Here is a 20,449-nt window from a genome sequence, read left to right as displayed (position 1 = left end):
TGGTCCAGTTTCATTGTTTTGCGTGTATCTGTCCAGTTTTCCCAGCACCATTTATCGAATGGACTGTCTTTTCTTTACCTTAATGTAAATTCTTGCTTCATCATTGATTAAATGACTACATAGGCATGGATTTATTTCTGGGCTCTCTATTCTATTTATTTATTTGTTTTATTTTTATGCCAATACCATGGTGTTTTGATTACTTTGGCCTTGTAGTACAATTTGATATCAGGTAGTATGATACCTTCAGCTTTTTAAAAATTCTTTTCTCATTCTGTTGTTTCGATTGGGTGTTTTCTGCTACCTTGTCTTCTAAATCGCTGATTCGAGCCTCTGCTTCTTCTAATCTGCCTTTGATTCCTTCTAGTGTATTCTTCATTTCCAGTATTGTAGTCTTTATTTTTGACTGGTTCTTTTTTATGGTTTCTGTGTCCTTCTTTATGCTTACTATCTCTTTGTTGAAAATCTCACTAAGTTCCTTAAGCATTCTTATAATCAGTGTTTTAAACTTTGTCTCTAGTAGGTTGCTTGCGTCCATTTCATTTAGTTCCATTTCTGGAGGTTTCTCCTGTTCTTTTATTTGGCACATTTTTGTTTGTTTGTTTGTTTCTTCATTCTGGCTGCCGCTCTGTGTTTGCTTCTATGGATTAGGTAGATCTCCTATGTCTCTCAGTCTTTGCTGGTGGCCTTATGTAGTATGTGTCCTGCGTGATCCAATGGCGCAGTCTCCCTGATCTCCTGTGCGTGTGTTCCAGGAGTGTCCCTTGTGTGTGCTGTGTGTATTCTTCTGTTGTAGTTGAGCCTTGATTGCTTTTGGTGTGTCAGTGGGTGGGATTGACTCCCAGGCTGACTCACTGTGAGGATTGGCTATGCCCACAGTGTATGAGCTGCTATGTGGAGGTTGACCCCTCAGAGGAGGTTTCACCCCTGTTCTTGTGCCATGAGACCCCCATTTGGGTGTGTGACTTGTGAGGCTAACCAGGTAGTGCTCTGGTGTGGTCTGAAGCTGGCCTCTGGGTGTGTTGTTTCTCTTGTCTCTTAGTGGGGCTCCCGTATGGGCCAATTTCAGCCCTGCTTGTGACCCACCTGTAACTATGTGGTAGAAGCCACAAAGCTATATGTGATTGGCTGGTTCCTGTACTTGACCTGAAGGTGTGTGGGGGTGGCCTCGCTGTGAACTGAGGCCGGCTGCCACCAGAATTGGGCCTGAGGCAGCTTAGCTAAAGGTCCAGGGCCCCCTAGGCCTATTGCCACCTGCCGGCTGCCTGTAAGGCTCAGTCATTGAAAGAGCCTCCTTAGGTGCTTGGGCCCAGCTGCTGACCCAGTGTGAGAATGCCCTTGGCAATGCAGCACAAGCTGGGCAGGGCAGGGCGGGGTCCCAGGGAGTCACCAAAGTGGTGCGCATGTACAGATTTTACTAGACCAATGAGGTCTCAGATTTGGCCCTTTGGTGGAGGGTTCAACATAGAAAAGATGGTGCTCTCCTGTCGGCTACACGTCAGTCAGTCTCCACACAGGGATCATGGCTCCTGTCCCTCCAGCCTTCGCCTAAAAGCCAAACAACTCAGTCTTTCCCTCTATGTCTCTGGAGCCTCTCAAGTTGCAGCCCCTCCACAAGAGACCAGGTTAGTGTTTACAATTGAGTGAGTCTGTGGGTGGGCTCTTTAAGAGGGCATCTGGGTTTCCATCTGCCTTCCATCTCGCTGGGACACAGAGTCCTTGCTGCTTTTCACTGCCAGATGTGAGAACTCTTCTTCCCAGCACAGGATCCGTGGGCTGGAATACTCAGTGTGGGGCTGGGACCCCTCACTCTTCAGGACTGACCTCCTGCTCTGAGTTGTCCCTCCCAGTGTTCAGCCACTGCCTGTGAGTTTGAGGTCAACCTGTTTTGCATCTCCACCCCTCCTACCAGTCTCGATGTGGCCCCTTCTTTATATCCTTAGTTATATGGGTCCTGTTCAACTAGTCTTCAGATGATTCTTGAGGTTGTTTGTTCTATAATTTGTTTGTAATTCTGGTGTGATCCTGGGAGGCAGTAGGCATAGCGTTTACCTAATCCGTCATTTTGTACCTTCCCCGGCTTTGGATCTGGCTACATATATTTTGAGGCCAAGTTATTAGAGATGTACAAATTAACACTTGTTAATTTGGTCTATGTGCTTTGCATCATTTTAACTCAAGTAATATTTTTTGTCTTAGAGTCTTTAGTTGATTTTGCTTGCTTTTTGCATATTGTGTTTTTCTCATCCTTTGATGTTCAACTCTAGTGTATGCTTATGTATCTTTTGTGACTAGCACAAAGTTAGATTTTTTTTTCTAATCAGTTGTTTTTGCCATTTAACTGGAACATTTAATTTGTTTGCCTTTAATATAATTACTGATATAGTTGGATTTCCATATTATTTTGAGCTTTCTATTTTTACACCTATGCTGTGTTGTTTTTATTTCCTAGATTGCTTTCTTTAGGGTTTGATTAATTATTTTTTTTCTCTAACAGTTTGGAAATTATGAATTCTGATTATGTTTTAGTGATAACCCTAAAACCACAACACAGATACTTATTTGATCAAAATCTAGAATTAACCAATACTTTTACTCTCCTCTTGGATAATGTAAAGCTTAAACATGTTAGTTGTATTTATTTCCCTTCTGACATATGTTAAATTTGTCATATATCTTAATTCTCTCATTAGTTGTTATTATATTATAGTCAATGTTTAGTTATCTCTACCCATTTCAGTCCCTCCACCCAAAATCACTTTCCCTCTGCTTTTAAAATTTCACTAGATATGGGATATAAGTCAGCAGGTTTTTTTTGTGTTTTTTTTTGCATTGAAGGTTTCATTCCAACCACGTTTTGACTTCCACTGTTGCTGCTAGGAAGCAGCTACCAGTGTGTTATTACTTTGTTTTAAGATTTTTTTTGGTATTGTGCAATTTCACCATAAGTATAGATTTAATTTTATCTATCCTCTTTGGAAATCATTAGACTTCTGAAGTTTGTGGATTGGTGTCTTTCATTAAATTTTGGATATTATTGGCTAATATCTTTTAAAATATTGTCTCCTCTGTTCTCTCTCTCTGCTCTACTTAAACAGCTGTTAAGTTATAGCACACTATCCTTTTTTCTTAATGTAATTTTTATCTTTTTAAATAAGATATTTTAATAATATCTTTAATATAGCTTCTAGATCATTAATTCTTTCTTAAATAGTTTGATATGCTGTCAAATTTATCCATGTAATTTTAATTTGGTTATTATATTTTCATTTTCTTTGGTTTAATTTGGTTCTTCTTATGTAGTGTGTTATTCTTTTTGGCCACTGATTGGCTGCATTGGCTTTGGATTATTTACCACTAAACTTTATGTTACATGAGAAAAATAAGTCTCTTTTCTTGTTAAAACGATTATTTGTCAAGTTTTCTATTTTTGTTACCAAAAAAGAAAGCCTAATATCCCTAATGTAGGGGTGGAAAAATTTTCCCTTCTTCCCTTCTAGGTTATTTGGCTGGTCTAATAACGGAATCAACACAACACAGATTTACAGGAGAAAAACAGATTTAATTTCATATGCACAATAGCCCTATAAAAATATGAGACTCAAAGATGTGACCAAAGCAGGAAGGTTTTATACCTTTTAGAGAAAGAAATAGTAAATTTGTGAAAAATTGACAAGACAAAAGGGTTTGGGTGTGGGGTAATAAATTGGTGAAGAAGAAAGAAGTTTTGTTTATACAGATTTCTCAGCCCTAAATTCCCTGTCTCTGGTGAGGCCTCCTGCCCTCCTGGTACAGGGAGGGCACCTTTCACATGGGAGATTTATCTCCTGTCTTCAGGGAGACAAAAGAGGGTCAGAGTGTGCTTCTTGAATTGGCTATTTCTCAAGTTACTTTAAATCAAAATAATCAATATGCCAAAGAGACATATTTTGGGGTGGCATATTCTCCTCCCCTTCAATAATTTCCATAAAATCCTCTCCCAGACCTCTGGGTAATTGAAAGAGAGAGTTCTTAAACTAATCTGCTTTAAGCTAATGCATTAAGAACAAGGTGTGCACACTCAACAGCAATATGGTAATTAGCAAGTATTTTATTTTCTGCAGTTCATTTTCCTTTAACCTTTTATAAGCCTCCTACATGCATTAAATGATTCCTGAGGGCTTGCTATCAGCCGAACTCTGGATATGGAGTGGTCAAGCAGCCACAGAGCATCACTGGCTATGGTGTGCTGGTAAATGCGTGGGAGCAGGGGACCTGATTTCTGCATTCGCCAATTTCTGTGGTGTAAACACTCCCACCAAGATTGATTTCAAGCTTCCAACAGAGATGCGCACCATTGGCCTGTGGGAGCCCTAAGTGCTGGCTGCACACCCCTGGGACTCAGGGTCCCAAAGAGCGCATCAGCGTTCTTATTAAAATCATTTTCTTAACAATGAGCCTGAAAACACACTTCTCTGGATTAAAGACTTTTTATGACTAGATCTACCCCCGGGGGAACGGCTAGGAGGCAGAGTGGATTTCGTCATAGGCTAGTGGCTTTCCTTTACTCTGAACTCCCCAAAAGTCTTGGCCAGAGCTCTACCACTTTCCCATTTTCTTTTTTTTCTAGAATACAGATTATGACACACCTCAATTTCTTTTTAGGGGGAATTTAATAGGCCCATTTTTCTGGCCTTTACGTTTGCTCACCCACGCCAGGCTGATCTGAAGTGTTCAGAATTACTGTGAATTATTACTACCTTTAATCACTGACATGCTATTTCCTTAGGCTGAAGTCCATCTAAGAATTCTCCCACTAGGGAGCATCTATACTAAAAGGAACTGGCTCGCAGTGTTGGGGGGTGGCGGAGGTTCCTCCCCCCTGTGGATCCTCACCTCCCCCACCCCCACCCACTTGCTTGGATTGCGGAAGCGTGTCCATCCTCATGGGCTGAGCTGGTGAGATCCTGATTATGCTCAGCCAAAGTCACCACTCCATTAATCGGGCCTCATTAACTTGGGATCTGCTATACCTCAATGTTTCCTGTTTCCTGTTATACTCTGAAGGAAGTGTTTGCTAAGCAAATTGACAGTGTGATCGAGATCCCGGGGAGAATGTTTAAGTGATTAAGTGTCCAAGGTAAATGGCAATAGAGTATAATTGAATATTTAAATAAATACTACTGGGTCTTTCCCTAGAAACACCTCACTAGGCACATAATTGCAATTATTTTATACACCTAGAAACCATTAAAGCTGGATTTCTTTTTTCATTATTCTATAATCCAGGTTGATGTGACTTCACTCTGAATTGTGCGAGTGAGAGCTTTGACTGTACTTGAATATTTACACACACTCGTTATATTCTATAAGGGTTATTGTATTTACAAGGTGTATAATCTTCGCATGTGAATCCAACTTAAGTGTGGGTAACTTTCTAATGAATTTACTTCTGTTGTTCAGTTTTCCCAAATTTAAATATAGCATTTATCTGCTCACCCAAAGACTCGGATATGAATGTTCATAGCAGTTTTTATTTATAGCAGCTCAAACTAGAAATAACCCAAATGTCCATCAATAGGAAAATAAATAAATTTTGACATATTCATACATGCAACACTATTCAACAATGAAAAAGGAACAAACTACTGATACATGCAACGTGGATAAACCTCAAAACCATGATGCTGAGCGAAAGAAGCCAGACACAGAAGTGTTAATACTATAATATATGATTCTATTGATATGAGTTCTAGAAAAGACTAATCTCACCTACAGTGACCAAGAGTAGAGTAGTGGTTGCCTTGGGTGGCCAAAGGTTTAGAGTATGAACATCTTGGGGTGGGGGCCGTTATTCAGCTTACTACAGTCTGCCCCCAGGCTGTCCAAGATTCATGTCCATTCCGTGCAGAAAATGAATGTTGTTGAGCGCCTGCCTTGGGATGGATAGATGCTCAGGACGCAATAGTGGCTGACACGTGGTGAGCCCTGGCTATCCCTTGGGGCTGGCTGACTTCCTTCATTGTCTCTTTCATCCACACAACCTATGAGGAGGAACTCTCTACCAATGAGAAGTCTAAAACTTAGGAAGTTTAAAAGCATGGCCAAAAATTCCCAGTTAGAAAGCAGCAGAGCTCAGACACAAATGTAGGACCAGCTTGGATGCCTACTCTCTTAACCAGTGAGTCTGCGATGGAGAAGCACAAAGTCCAAACCATCAGAGACCAGAGGGAATGCAGCTACGTCAGGATGATGCCAGCCAAGACCCAGCTAGGCATCGTATGTCTCAGAGATGCCAGCCCTGGCAGATGATACTTGAACACCAGACGCTCCTACTCATCCAAGATGCTAAGACCCATGGAAACTGGATGCCACCCTGGGATGAGGGAGGGAGGAGTTGATGGAGTTTACCCAAACATAGCTGAGTTGACCCTAAATTGTCAATGAATATTCTGCTAGGAGGGGATGGGGGAGAGCTTGAGACAGAAATTAAATGTAGACATAACAAACACATAAAAATAAGGAATATTACATCAGTGGCTCACCTGAGTTTTGTGGACTGGGGACACTGACACTTCGAGAGCTCTAGCTAGGTGCCAGGCACTGTGCTAAATAATTTATACTGACAATACCATTTTATAACAACCAAATGGGTTGTAGATGATTATTATATCCTTGTTTTGGATGAGCTCAACTAGTAAATGGGGGAATCAGGTGTGGTTGGGATTTCTAAGATGCATTTCCCGTCTTTATTTTGAATGACTAAAAAACAAATGTAGAGTCAGACAGACATCAAATATTTTAGTTTATTCACTGGCTAATAGGATTGAGAGAATGTGTCGGGCCTGAGCTTGAACTTTGATTTTCATGCTCCTTCATCTGCTGCCTCTCCAAAGTCTAGACTTTAGACCTGGTTGTAGGTTATGCTCCCCATGGGACAGATTCTGAGATGGAGATTTTAGTGCAAGTGGCGATTGGGGATGGGGTGAATGGATCTCAGGAGCAACACCTATGAAGGAGTGAGGACAGGACTGGGAGAAGGAGAAAGTAAACTGCGACACAGACGCCAGACACAGAGTCCTCAGCCGACCTCTTGGAGAACTCTGACACTTGGATGACATTTCAGAGATGTCTTGAATTAAAATAAGGGAGCCAGGCCTTTGCATCCCAGCACCCATGAGTTGCTGGATGTGGGCTACCACTAGGGAGGGGACGAATCTTGGGTAAGGTAGCTCCCTTTGGCCAAGGACACAGCTGAAGAGGAACTCAGCTGTGAACCATGGCAGGAAACACCCTGGCATCTGAAGGCATGAGTGCCCTGAACTGAGGGTAAGCGATGGCCAACCCATCATGGTGTACCAGTTGCATCACTTGGACCAATTTGTAGTAAAGAATAATCTCACCCCCACACATTTGACTATCATGTAAAATTTCCTTTTTTGTTAAATTTCAAAAGGCAAATAGGACTCAATGTTTGAAATACTTCTTCTGTTTTGCTGATGGACATTTTTTGAGGTGCTTTTTTTTGGTGTGTCTTGTTTATTAACAGAACTGAAAAGTAAGTTATTTCATGTTCTTCTTGGTGCACTGGACAGTAACAAATATTTTTATCTTTGACCAGTTTGTTGCTTGGTGCATGCTGTCTCCTGAACACTGGGTCTTAGGATCTCCCTCGAATGTGTTTTTCTTTTGTTGGAAGTGGAAAATAACACCCTTTATTTTTATGTCAAGGGGAGTCAGCAGAAATGGAACTGGTGAAAATTTTAGCATTTTATTCTAGTTGACCTCTTTTTCCCAAGAAGAGCATTTGATTCTCTCTTTTAAGACATACCGTTGATAATCTCTGGTGCTGTAAAGGCCTCTTTCTAAATGTAGATACATATATACTTTTGTTTTCAGTTGGGCCACATTATTCCAACTTTTAGAAAGTTTCAGTCCAAGCTACAGAGGACCATATATTTATATTCTTAATAACCAGCTCATTCATTCATTCTTTATCCATTGAGCACTTATCTATGCCTGGTATTATTCTAGATGCTAAAGATACATTGTAAGCAAATAAGAAAATAGATCTCTGTTCTTGTAGAGTACAAAGAATGTTCTGGCTAATTTTAGTCTGAATTATGAAAGTAGAGAAACAGTTTCATTTTATTCAAGAGAAAATATGGCTGGAGGATAATCATTCATAGGTTTTATAATTAGAATTATTTACAGCCTTTTTTTGTATTCTAGCTTTAGGGTGAGCATTCATAGAATTACTGAGTCATCCAATCTCATTGAATAAAATGAAATGTGTGTGTGTGTGTGTGTGTATATTGTGGGTGGGGAGGGAACCAACTTAAGGATGTTACTAAAGTAAAATTTTATGTACAATTTTTATTCAGTTTCTCGCTCTGCAGTGCCATCTGGTGGTTGAAAATAAGGAGAACATTTCAACCTATACACGGATAATTGTATGTAATAGAAGCATTTTATCCATGTACCTGGGATGAAAATGTAATATATTATCCAAACTTGGGTAGTTTGGAATGTAAAAATGGAAACTATTAATAATTTCTCAGGGGCAACAGGCATAAAGTAAGACTGTCAAAGGCAAACCTACACTAGATGCAAGAATAATAATGATAATATATTGAATATTTATGATGCACAATGTTTTCCATGCATTCTTTCATAAAATCAGACAGCAAGCACATGAGAGGTAAGTTTAATATTATCCCCATTTTACTGATGAAGACATGGGGCTTGAAGGTTTTCCAGATAAAATATAGTGTGTCCAGTTCATCTCAGATAATCAAAAACTTCCTTTTTTTTTAGTAAAAGTATGTCCGAAATATTCCGATAAGCAATGAATAATTTTTAGTATAAGTATATCCCATGCAATATTTGAAACATATTTATACTAAAAGATCATTGTTATTTATCTGAAATTCTACTTTAACTGGATGGTCTGTTTTTGTTGTTTGTTTTTTCCCTTGAATCAGGTGACTCTAGCTTGGAAAGGTTAAGTCACTTACTTAAGATCATACTGATAGTGAGGACAGAACTGATGTTTGAAACCAGCTCTTACTTAGAACGAAGCTCAGGCTCTTAACTGCATGGCTTACCTCTGGTGACCACGATCCATTCCTGACTGAGAAGCACATATTTGGGTGGGGAGCAGAAGCCTGAGCTATTTAATTGTACTTCTACTTCCAACTATGTCTGAAGGTGTTACTGTGTAGTGTATGAAGATATGGACTGTAATTATTCACAGCACAATTTGTTTTCATTTAGTGAACTTCACAGAATTTTAGGGCAGAAAGTACAGTGGGCCATTGGAAGAACTAGACTCAGGTGCTGAGAGGTGCCGGAAGACTTGAGATTTTCACATGGTGATATAGAAATGTCAGGATGGAAATTTGGGTGCTGTGCAGTGGGTATGAAGCCTGGAGCAGCACATACAGAGTTCAGTGACGTGAGTGTAGAAGGAGCCTGGGGATTCCTAAGGGGCTCTAATGCTCACCAACCAACAGGGTGTCACAGAGAATGGGCATACACTAAGGACAGCCCCCCTGCCTCCTCCCAGCAAGGGACCAATGTCTGTGGGCAGCCCAGTCATGGCTGCAGGCCAGTCTATTGTTGTGATCTGGGCCTGAGCTTAAACCACCAACTTCTGGGACCAAGTTTGGTCAGTTGCTGGTGCCAGAAATCCAGTGTGCATCATTTTAACAAAAGTGAGCAACTTATTATAAGGATACCAGGGTGACTCCCAGATGTCAAGGATAGAACTAGGGCTGGGCTTTAGGCACAGCTGGAGCCCGACACCTGCACCCCTTCCTGCTTCTCCCCACCTCCCACCCCAAGTCCCTTATTCTGGTGAAGATCAGTTCCAGTGCACACAGCCTCCAGTCCTTCTGCATTTCATACCTCCACCCCCGGAAAAGGACTTGGCCGTATCCTTTCGGTCTCCTGTTCATAACTCCGGGGAAACTCTCATGACCCTCTTAGTTGGTGCCCATCTCTGGGCCAGTCTGCTATGGCCTGATGAGCAAAGTCACAGGAGGAAATGGCCAGTCTACAACAGTCATGGTAGAATGGTGGGAAGGCAGCTCCCTGAGGAAGGGAGAGGTGCTGGGCCAAGCAAATGTGGGTGTCCCCTAGGGTCAGCCTTGAGTTTTTCACTGTGGCTTGTCAGCAGACAATGGAAGCCTCCTGCTCTCTGACTTATGTTGCTTCTGACTCCACTCATCTTTAAGGGTCCTCTGATTCTTGTGGGGGGTCTGTGGATAATGCTGCTTCACCCAGGAGAATGCCACAAGATCACCTTCATTCTGGGCACGTTTTCTTCACTAGCTCTGCCTGGCCACTAGGTGGTGACAGACCTCGGAGGACAGGCACAGTTACCTGGGTACTCCATCTTCTGGGCACCAGACCCCTGGAGTCTCACAGAGGGAACATCCAGGAAGACTGGAATGGCAGGCATGTCCCCAAAGCAGGACTGTAGCAGACACTTCATGCCTGCAGGGCAGGGCTAATGCAGGAAGCCAACCCGGAGGGGCCTGAGTGACAGCAGGAGCCTTACAGCTCAGGTGGGAGGGTCCTCCTATGGGGTGCTCTGACATTTAGGGAGATAGACAGCATGATCCAGTAGTTCACTTATGGGGGAGACATCCTGAGGAAATAGTCTCCAAAGAAACCTGTTTCTGGGTAAATTAATGGTGACACAGCATCTCTCCATATTGAATACGAGGCAGGACCCAGTGGGTGGGGGCCGTGGTTCTTGAGTGACATACTGTCATCAAGGATGACACTGCTGATAGTGTCATGCAGACAGGGAGGCCGAGGGGCTGCTGGGGCTGCTGGGCGCGTATGGAAGTGTCAGGGGCTTTCAGAACTGGACAATGATGCTCGTTTGGGCAGCAGGGGTCCAGAAGTGGGAGCTGGTGCTATTGAGGCCACAGGGTCCCTGCTTCTCTTTGTGGTTCTGTGTCCTCCCCGCCCCCCCTTCTCGTCTTCCTCATTCCTCCTGTCAGGACCCTGTAAGCTCCCAGGTTTTCATCTCCTCCTTAGGTGACCACCAGAGACTAATTCGTGTCTTGGGTCCCAATTCTACGTTCCCGGGGGATGGACTCTGATCATCCACCATGGTCAGGTGTCCCTACCACCACCTGCTGTTGTGGGCAGAGGGACAGGTCACTAAGTAGAAAAACGGCTGCCAGAGCCCCACTTCCATAAGTTGGAGGGTAGGTTTCATAAGAAGGGTTTGTGGACCAGGAGATGCCTCAAAACATGCCTTTTAGAAGGTGGTGGCTCAGACTCAGGCCCAGTGTGAGAGCTCCTCCTTCTGGTATCCTGACTCCATTTTAGATGAGGTTTCTTTCACTCAGTTTCACAACTTTATCATAAATATTCTAATTAAGAGACAGCACAGTAGAGTGGGGAGAACATGGGAGACTTTGGAGTCAGGGGCAAAACTCTGGCTTATGGATGGCGTGATTCTTGGCAGAATAATGAATGTTTAGAGCCCCAGTTTTAGTCTCTGTAAAATGGGTGTAATAATAGCCACTTCTCACAACTGTTGAGCTAATTAAATGAGACTGTAGGAACAGCCCCCATGCAGTGCCTGGTGCAGGGAAAGAGATCACTCCACTTTCCACCAATGCCAAGCCCTCAAATGGGTAGGAATTACAAGGTAGGCCCATTTGAAGGTGGAAGTTCTGTTTCCAAAATGGATTTAATTCAGTAAGTTAGTTTTCTTTCAAGTACATATGCTATCTCATGCTGGAACACCATTCAAAATTTTACTGTTTGTTGTATGTAATTAGGATTTGCCTGCCAATAATTGATTAAATGAAGTCCTTTAAAAATTATACCCTTTACAGATAAACCCTGGTAGTTTATTTGCATTGTTAATTTAATTCAAAATAGTTTCAAATAATCACATACTTGATAGTATTATTAATTCCAAATTAAAAAATCTAAATACACGAGGGTTTGATTTATGATTAAAATTACCAGGTGCTTAACCACATCCTTCCCCATCTGGACCACACTGGTTTCCTGATGGGGTCAGGTCCTGGCTCTAATGAGGCAGCATTCAGTATAAATAATGTGCTTTTGTCCCACTGCCCAACCAGGTGACGCTTACCAGTGGGGAACAGGGACACTTATTCTCAGAACACTCTGGGAAGTGTCCTAAGGACCAAAAGGGAATCAGAGTGATGTGGGAAAATGAACAAGCAAACCAACAGCAAGCCGATCAGACTAGTTTAAAGGGCTTCTGTTGCTGTGACTTCGGGGGGTGATGCTGCTGGGATATTCAGATGTGTGTTGAACGTGTCTCCAGGGGGTGTGTGGGTGCTGCTGGAGAGCTGGAAGGAGCTTAGCGTTGTTAGAATCATTGCCTTGCTTTCTCAGTTCACAAGGTGTGTGCATTGTAGCCACCTTGAAATATACAAATAAGAACAGAGAAGCATTTAAAAAATCTAATTGATTATAGATGTCAATCACATTGACAAAATGCCTTCTCAGCAACACCTAGACTAGTGTTTAATCGAATAACTGGGGGTGGTGACCTATCCAAGTTGACACAAAAAACTCTGTCATGTATTTATCATCTATCTACCTACCTGCTATCTACCTACCTGCTATCTATCTATCTATCTATCTATCTATCTATCTATCTATCTATCTATCTATCTACCGACCTATCTATATACCTCTCTATCTAATCTAATCTACCTACCTACCTACCTATCATCTATCTGTCATGAACACTGTCCTATACATTCTTTTATATAAATTATGTGCATATTTCTGGCTATTTCCTTAGAAAGGGCAATGAAATGAATGAAAGGTCACACTCATTTTAAAAAGTCTGAATTTATAGAGCAAAGGTCAGCAAACTTTCTCTGTAAAGGGTCAGATAGTAAATATTTGTAGCTTTGTGGTCTGTATGTCTCTGTCACAAATACTCAGCTCTGCTGTTGCGTCACAAAAGCAGCCACAGACAGCGTGTGAACTAAGGAGCATGGCTGTGTCCCAATAAAACTCTATTTACAACAGCAGATGATGGGCTGGACTTTGCCCTGAAATAGACAAAGGGCTGTTTTTAGAAAACACTGTAAATGGTGAAGGAAGCTGGCAAGAGACTGTGCCAAGAGCAGGTGTAGAAGAAAGAGCATGAAGGACACCTTGTTAGCGCTTACAGCCGGGACAGGAGAGTGGCCATGACAACTTTGGAAACCATGACAACTGCTGAGCTCCACGTGATGGCAGCAATGCTGGTCACCAAATGTGGGGTGTCTCACCTTCCACCCACATGCACTTTCCTGCTCCCTTTCATGTGAGGTGTTGCCATGTGGTTTGATTTGGACCTTAAAATATAAGCAGAAAAGATGTGCTACTTATGGAGGGGGGCCTTTAAGAGCCAACACATGACTTGTCACATTTCTGTCCCAAATGCAGCAGATTTAAGATGGAGCTTCCATCAACCCAGGTGTCTGAGGGAGTAAGATGAGCAGAACTCCCCTGCCCACCCACGTTACGTGAGTGAGATGTAAACTTGGGTTGGGTTAAGCCACCAAGACTTTGGGATTGTTTGTTACCACAACAGAGCCTATCCTTTCCTGACTGACACACCTACCACCACCACCACCAACCCTTAACTCTAGTAGTACCCCTTGTTACCACCTGTCTCTTCACCCTACCTTATTTGTCTTCCCACCCAAACACATTTATATGTTCATTTATTGGTTGTCTGTTTTCCCTCTAAAATAGGAGCTCCCCAGGAGGTGTTGCTTATGGTTGCTATGGTGCTTATGGTTGTCGAGGCTCAGTATGTATTTATTATGTGAATGAATCGACATCAGCGAAAGCATCAGTAATCTAAACAGGCACTTACAGGTGTTCCACACAGAGCTTAAACACAGCATTTCATTTGGTCCTCACAAAGCTGTTTGCATCAATAGCATTGTTACCCTTATTTTTCTTTATAGAGAGATAATTTGTACTTTACCTATGAGGAATGTATTGTTAGCTATTGCTGCATAACAAATGACCACAAAGTAGCTTAAAACAGCACACAATTGTTGTTTCTTAGTTGTTGTGGGTCGGGAGTCCTGACATGATTGCTGGGTCCTCTGTTCAGGGTCCCCACAAGACTGTAATCAAGGTGTCGGTTAGGACTGGGGTCTCATCTGAAGTCTTGATGGGGAAAGAATCCACTTTGAAACTCATGTGGTTGCTGGCAAGATTCAGTTCCTTGCAGGCTGCTGACTAGAGTCTGCTCTCGGTGGTGAGCCCGTGACGTGACACACGGTCCTCTCCAAGCTGCCAGTTGAGAAGACAATAGAGTGTCTGCTAGCAAGATGGGAGTTAGAATCTTACGGAATTACAGAAGTGACGTCATCACCTTTGCTGTAGTCTGTAGGTTAGACGCTACTCAGGAGTCCCACTTATGTTCAAAAGGAGGAAATTACACAAAAACCTGACTACCTGGAGGCAGGGGTTATCCTGAGGGGTTATATCTGGGAGTTCAGAGACGTGAAGCCCCTTGCCTGAGGCCACAGAGTAGCTTTTTGATTTCCTCTCTCCTGCTCCCTGGGGTCACCTCCTAGATAAAGTGCCTGCTCACTAATCCTTTTTTTGGGGGGACTCCTTTGTGCGTGGCACCGTATCAAGCCTTGTTGGGAATACAAAGATGAACACATTGTCATCCCTGAATTCCGAAGAGGGAAACCCCAAAGGTAAATTTCGTTAGTAGCTAGAAATAACCAATGTGGTCCATAGAATGCCAAACGCACAGCAAATGGCGAATGTAGACGTCCTTGTATGATCACCCAGCAGATCCTACCAGGAGAATCCACAAAATAAACAGGTACTTAAACAAAGAGGGAAGTGAAAGTAATATTGTCAGTCCAGGACTTGAAATACAGATCTCCATGGGATATTATAAGAGCCCCAAACAACCCACTGACTCTGACTTCAGTTTTGAAGGAAATACACCAGGTGAATAAGAGTGGGGACACGAGAGACATGGGAGCAGCAAAAGTTGACTGAATGGCAGCATTTTCAGTGGCTGGTGGGAAGCAACTAGAGAATGTAGTAATTTCAGCCAACACTGGTGTCTTGGTGTCTAAGGGATGCGGAGCAAAGAACCACAGGCTAAGTGCCTTAGAGAATTAATTGCCTCACAGTTCTGGAGTCCAGAATTAAGAAATCAAAGTGTCGGCAGGATTCTGCTCCTTCAGAAACCTGTAGGAGAGGACCCTTCCTAGCCTCTTCCAGCATCTGGTAGCCCAAATGTTCTCAGTTTATTGTAGCATAGTTTCAGTTTCTGCCTCTATCTTCAGATGGCCTCTTGTCACCTGGAGGACAGCTGACAGCTGACACCCCAGATCCCGGGCTGCGAGCCTGCTTGTCTAGGAGGCCTTTGTAAACACAGGTCCTCTCCTTCCATTCTTTCATTCCTCTCCTCACAACCAAAAGGATTTGAGGATGTGGTGGTTTTAAATCATGCCCCACATTCTTTGGCATTGCTCCATGGAGAGGTCTAAGTCCCCTCTTCCTGAATCTGGACTCCGTGACTCCTTGGCCAGTAAAATACAGTGGGAGTGACTGCAGAAGGAAGAATTCTAAAAGGATCCCAATGACCCCCATCCTTATAGACCCCCACCACTCTGAGTGTCAGTGGAACCCATGAATATGTTATGTTATGGGACAAAAAGGAGATTATCCAAGTGGGCCTTATTTAACCCCACAAGCCTTTTAAAAACAAGAAGTTTTCTCTAGCTGACAGTGCTAGGGGAAGTCAGACATTGAAAGCAGAAGGAGGATTTGATGCACCGCTGCTGGCTTAGGAGATGGAAGGGGCCACGTGCCCAGGACAGCTGGTGGTACAGATGGAGGGGCCACGTGCCCAGGACAGCTGGTGGTACAGATGGAGGGGCCACGTGCCCAGGACAGCTGGTGGTACAGATGGAGGGGGCCACGTGCCCAGGACAGCTGGTGGTACAGATGGAGGGGCCACGTGCCCAGGACAGCTGGTGGTACAGATGGAGGGGCCACGTGCCCAGGACAGCTGGTGGTACAGATGGAGGGGGCCACATGCCCAGGACAGCTGGTGGTACAGATGGAGGGGGCCACGTGCCCAGGACAGCTGGTGGTACAGATGGAGGGGGCCACGTGCCCAGGACAGCTGGTGATACAGATGGAGGGGGCCACGTGCCCAGGACAGCTGGTGGTACAGATGGAGGGGGCCACGTGCCCAGGACAGCTGGTGGTACAGATGGAGGGGCCACGTGCCCAGGACAGCTGGTGGTACAGATGGAGGGGCCACGTGCCCAGGACAGCTGGTGGTGAAGATGGAGGGGGTCACGTGCCCAGGAGAGCTGGTGGTACAGATGGAGGGGGCCACGTGCCCAAGAGAGCTGGTGGTGAAGATGGAGGGGGCCACGTGCCCAGGACAGCTGGTGGTGACGATGGAGGGGGCCATGTGCCCAGGACAGCTGGTGGTGACGATGGAGGGGGGCACGTGCCCAGGACAGCTGGTGGTGACGATGGAGGGGGCCATGTGCCCAGGAGAGCTGGTGGTACAGATGGAGGGGGCCACGTGCCCGGAGAGCTGGTGGTGAAGATGGAGGGGGCCACGTGCCCAGGAGAGCTGGTGGTGAAGATGGAGGGGGCCACGTGCGCAGGACAGCTGGTGGTGAAGATGGAGGGGGCCATGTGCCCAAGAGAGCTGGTGGTGAAGATGGAGGGGGCCACGTGCCCAGGACAGCTGGTGGTAAAGATGGAGGGGGCCACGTGCCCAGGAGAGCTGGTGGTATAGATGGAGGGGGCCACGTGCCCAGGACAGCTGGTGGTGAAGATGGAGGGGGCCACGTGCCCAGGACAGCTGGTGGTGAAGATGGAGGGGGCCACGTGCCCAGGAGAGCTGGTGGTGAAGATGGAGGGGGCCACGTGCCCAGGACAGCTGGTGGTGAAGATGGAGGGGGTCACGTGCCCAGGAGAGCTGGTGGTGAAGATGGAGGGGGCCACGTGCCCAGGACAGCTGGTGGTGAAGATGGAGGGGGCCACGTGCCCGGAGAGCTGGTGGTGAAGATGGAGGGGCCACATGCCCAGGAGAGCTGGTGGTGTAGATGGAGGGGACCAAGTGCCCAGGAATGTGGGTGACCTTTATAAACTGAGCACGGCTCTTGGCTGACAGGCAGCAAGAAAACGGTGACCTCCGTCCTAGGACCATAAAAGCAAATGAGTTTATCTCACAAAATGAATGAATTTGGCAGTGGATTTGTTCCCAGAGCCTCCAGATAAGGACCTAGGCCTGATTTTAGCAGAGAACCCAGCCAAACCAGCCTAGACATCTGACCTACAGAACTGTGAGATAATAAATGAGTATTGTTTTCAGCCATTACATTTGTTGTAGTTTCTTATGCCAATTTCTAAGTCTAGGCTTTAAAAAATGAGCAGCTTTCATCTTCTGTCTGATGGGGCAGCTGTCCTTGCAATTGCTATGCTGCGAGGAAGCCCAAGCAGCTCCAGGGAGAAGCAGGGCAAAAATCAAGTTGCATCGTCACCAGACACAGTTCACTTGCATTTCTATGTACTAGAATCATTTGTATTACTATCAGTTTCTTACAACTTTGAATTAGTCGGGGTTATCCAGAGAAACAGAACCAATAGGAGATATATATTTATTATGAGAAGTTGGCTCACAGTTCCTGGAGGCAGAGAAGTCCCACGATTCTGCCATCTGCAAGGTGAAGATCCAGGAGGGCTGGTGGTGGGTTTCAGTCCAAGTGTGAAGCCCTGAGAACTGAAGGGCTGATGGCGTAAGTTCCAGTCTGAGTCCAAAGGCCCGAGAACCAGGAGATCCAGTGCCCAAGAGCAGCAGAAGAGTGACGTCCCAGCCAACAGTTGGGCAGAGAGAATTTGCCCCTTTCACCTTTCTGTTCTATTCAGGCCCTCGGAGATTAGGTGAAACCCCGCAACACTAGGGAGGGTAATCTGCTTCCCTCAGTTACTGGTTCAGACAGTAGCATCTTCTGGCGACACCTTCACAGATACACCCAGAAATAATGTTTCAGCAGATACCAGGCATCCATGACCCAGTCGAGTTGGCCATCACAATTAACCAGCACAAACAGAATTTTCAGCAGCTCAAAGACAGCTCAGGTCCTATTAAATCAGAAAACCCCATAACCTTCTTTGCCCATTTCAAAGTTTTTTTTAATCACTTTTCCTGACCAACCTCTTGGTCTGGACCTGCCTCCTCTCTGGGCTCATCTAAGACCCTTTTCTCCCACCTCCTTGCATTCAGGTCCCACAAACCTCCTTTGCTTCCTCAGGCACAGCAGGCCTCCTACCACCTGAGATGCTTCGGTGCTGCCTACATGCACATGGGTCCCTCTGCCCCAGGAGGTGGCCCTCCAGCCCTCTGGCACTGCACCTTCCTAACCAGTTCACTCCAATATGCCTTCCCCACCTCTGAGATCATACCCGGTTTGCTCAGGGAACCACCCCCCTCCATCCTTTCTTCAAAGCTTCCTTCACAGCCTTTATCACAACTGAAGTTACAGTGTGAATATATTTTATGTAAATTTGAACTTTGTGATTTTTAAAATAGCATAGGCTAAAAATATTAGCCAAATCTTTCTTTATGCTCAAACTTTGAAATAATGCAAATCTCCCAAATTCCAAAAAAAACCCAAAACCACAAGAAGTCTTGTAGGACCTCACAGTTTCAGAGCTGCATTTCCAGAGATTTGTAGATAGTGTTTCCACTCTTGCCTGGGGCGGTGCCTCAGTGTGAGGTGGACAGGATCCCCTGGGACCCGGGCCAGCAGGGTGTACCCTGCACTTGGTACCGAACTTCTGAGAGTGGTTCCTCTCACTATATATGTATTGCTGTTAGGGCACTTGTCAGGGGGGTCAGAACATGCCACTCCCAAATATGCCACTTTGGCATGAGGACTATTTAAGCTGAAAATAATTGGGAAACAGTCAACAACAAACAAACTCTCTGCCCTCCCCTCTTTTGTACCGGGAAGGGCAAAAGGATTGTAAATGGAGACTGTTACCAGAATCTACATAACAAGCCTTCCCAAAGCAGCTCTTATCTTCTGTCAGTCGCCCCATATAGTCACCTTCCTGTGGTTTGTCCCCCCAAAAAGCCCAAGTCCTTTTCCTGTGTCCTGTCACTTCTCTATAGATTTATTGTCTTGTTAAGACGCTACATAAGCCCGAGTTCTGTCCACCCCTTTGAGTTACTCTTCACTGGTTTTCTCCTACATGTATGGGTGCAGCACACGGGAATAAAGTCTCATTAATCTCTGATTTTCTCTCATTAATCCGTCTTTTGTCAGTTTAATTTTCAGGGCCCAAGTCACAAAACTGAGGAGCGTAGAGGAAAAATTTGTTCTTCCCCCCTACACACTCATTGTTACTATAACAAAGATTTCTGGAAACTCAAACAATATTCTTTGGTCGAAGTGCTGAGTCTAAAGCTGGGGCTGGAAATCTTTGCGAGGAGAGTCAGATGTGATATTGTGCCCTGAAGGCCAGTCCCTGTGACTCCCAGTGCTGACCAATATTCTAACTATTAGGACCGAAGCTGAGGAAATAAATAAGCACATCAGGGCAAAAATGAGCTATATTGGCCTTAGATTTTCACTCCTGTGGCTCATTGTTCTGAAATTATTTAAGTTTTGAAGTATGCTATGCCTTCAGGGACACATGAATAAGATACTATGACGCTGTGTAGATTTGTGAGATTATTGGACCAACATACTGGCTCCCCGAGTCTATCTGTTTTTCTCACCATTTTTCTGATGGGCTCCTAGCACAAGGCTTTGAAAGCAATTAAATTTTTTCCCCCCTCTACCCTCTTATGTTCGGTGGCTGGGACCTATGAATTAAAGTGACAAAAGACAGATTAATGAGAGAAGAAGTTTTATTTTGCACTTATATGGGAGCCGACAAAGGAAATAACTGGCTCATTAAGTGGCTAAAGGCTTATGTACCTGATTTAGTAGGGAAAGGACGTGGGGAGAACAAGCTCCACGTGGGAAGAACAAATAGGTCTCTTTACGAAAGATAAATAGATTTTTAGGAGGACAGATGGGAGAAAAGAAAGTTTGTGGTATTGTTTGTCTATACAGGTACAAGTGGTCTTTCCATCTTCAGGGTCATAAACTCCTTGGAGAAGGGATTCGCAGTAGGTTTTCTGTTTTATGTTTTTATTAGTTTCCGGTGTACAAAGCAACACAGTGATCAGACATATGTATACCTCACAAAGTCATAACCCCAATAAGTCTAGTACCCGTCTGACACTGTACATACTTATCACAATATTATTGACTATATTCCCTATTCTGTACTTTATATCCCTGTGACTATCTTTTTGAAATTATAGTTGATATTCAATATTATTTTTATTAGTTTCAGGTGAGCAGTGTAGTGGTTAGACATTTATATAATTTATGAA

General features: G+C 44.3%; 1 protein-coding gene across 3 annotated transcripts in view; it reads left to right on the top strand.

The window, feature by feature from the left end:
• IGSF5 (immunoglobulin superfamily member 5) overlaps nucleotides 1-20,449 on the top strand; it is a 92,651-nt gene that overhangs the window by 28,330 nt on the left and 43,872 nt on the right. The gene's annotated exons all lie outside the window — the stretch shown is intronic.

Source organism: Rhinolophus sinicus, chromosome 17, assembly GCF_057876585.1.
Source record: "Rhinolophus sinicus isolate RSI-liver-muscle chromosome 17, RSI-T2T, whole genome shotgun sequence".
Lineage (NCBI taxonomy): Eukaryota > Metazoa > Chordata > Mammalia > Chiroptera > Rhinolophidae > Rhinolophus > Rhinolophus sinicus.
The sequence above is the reverse complement of the archived record's forward strand: the minus strand, read 5'-3'. Positions and strand labels throughout refer to the sequence as shown.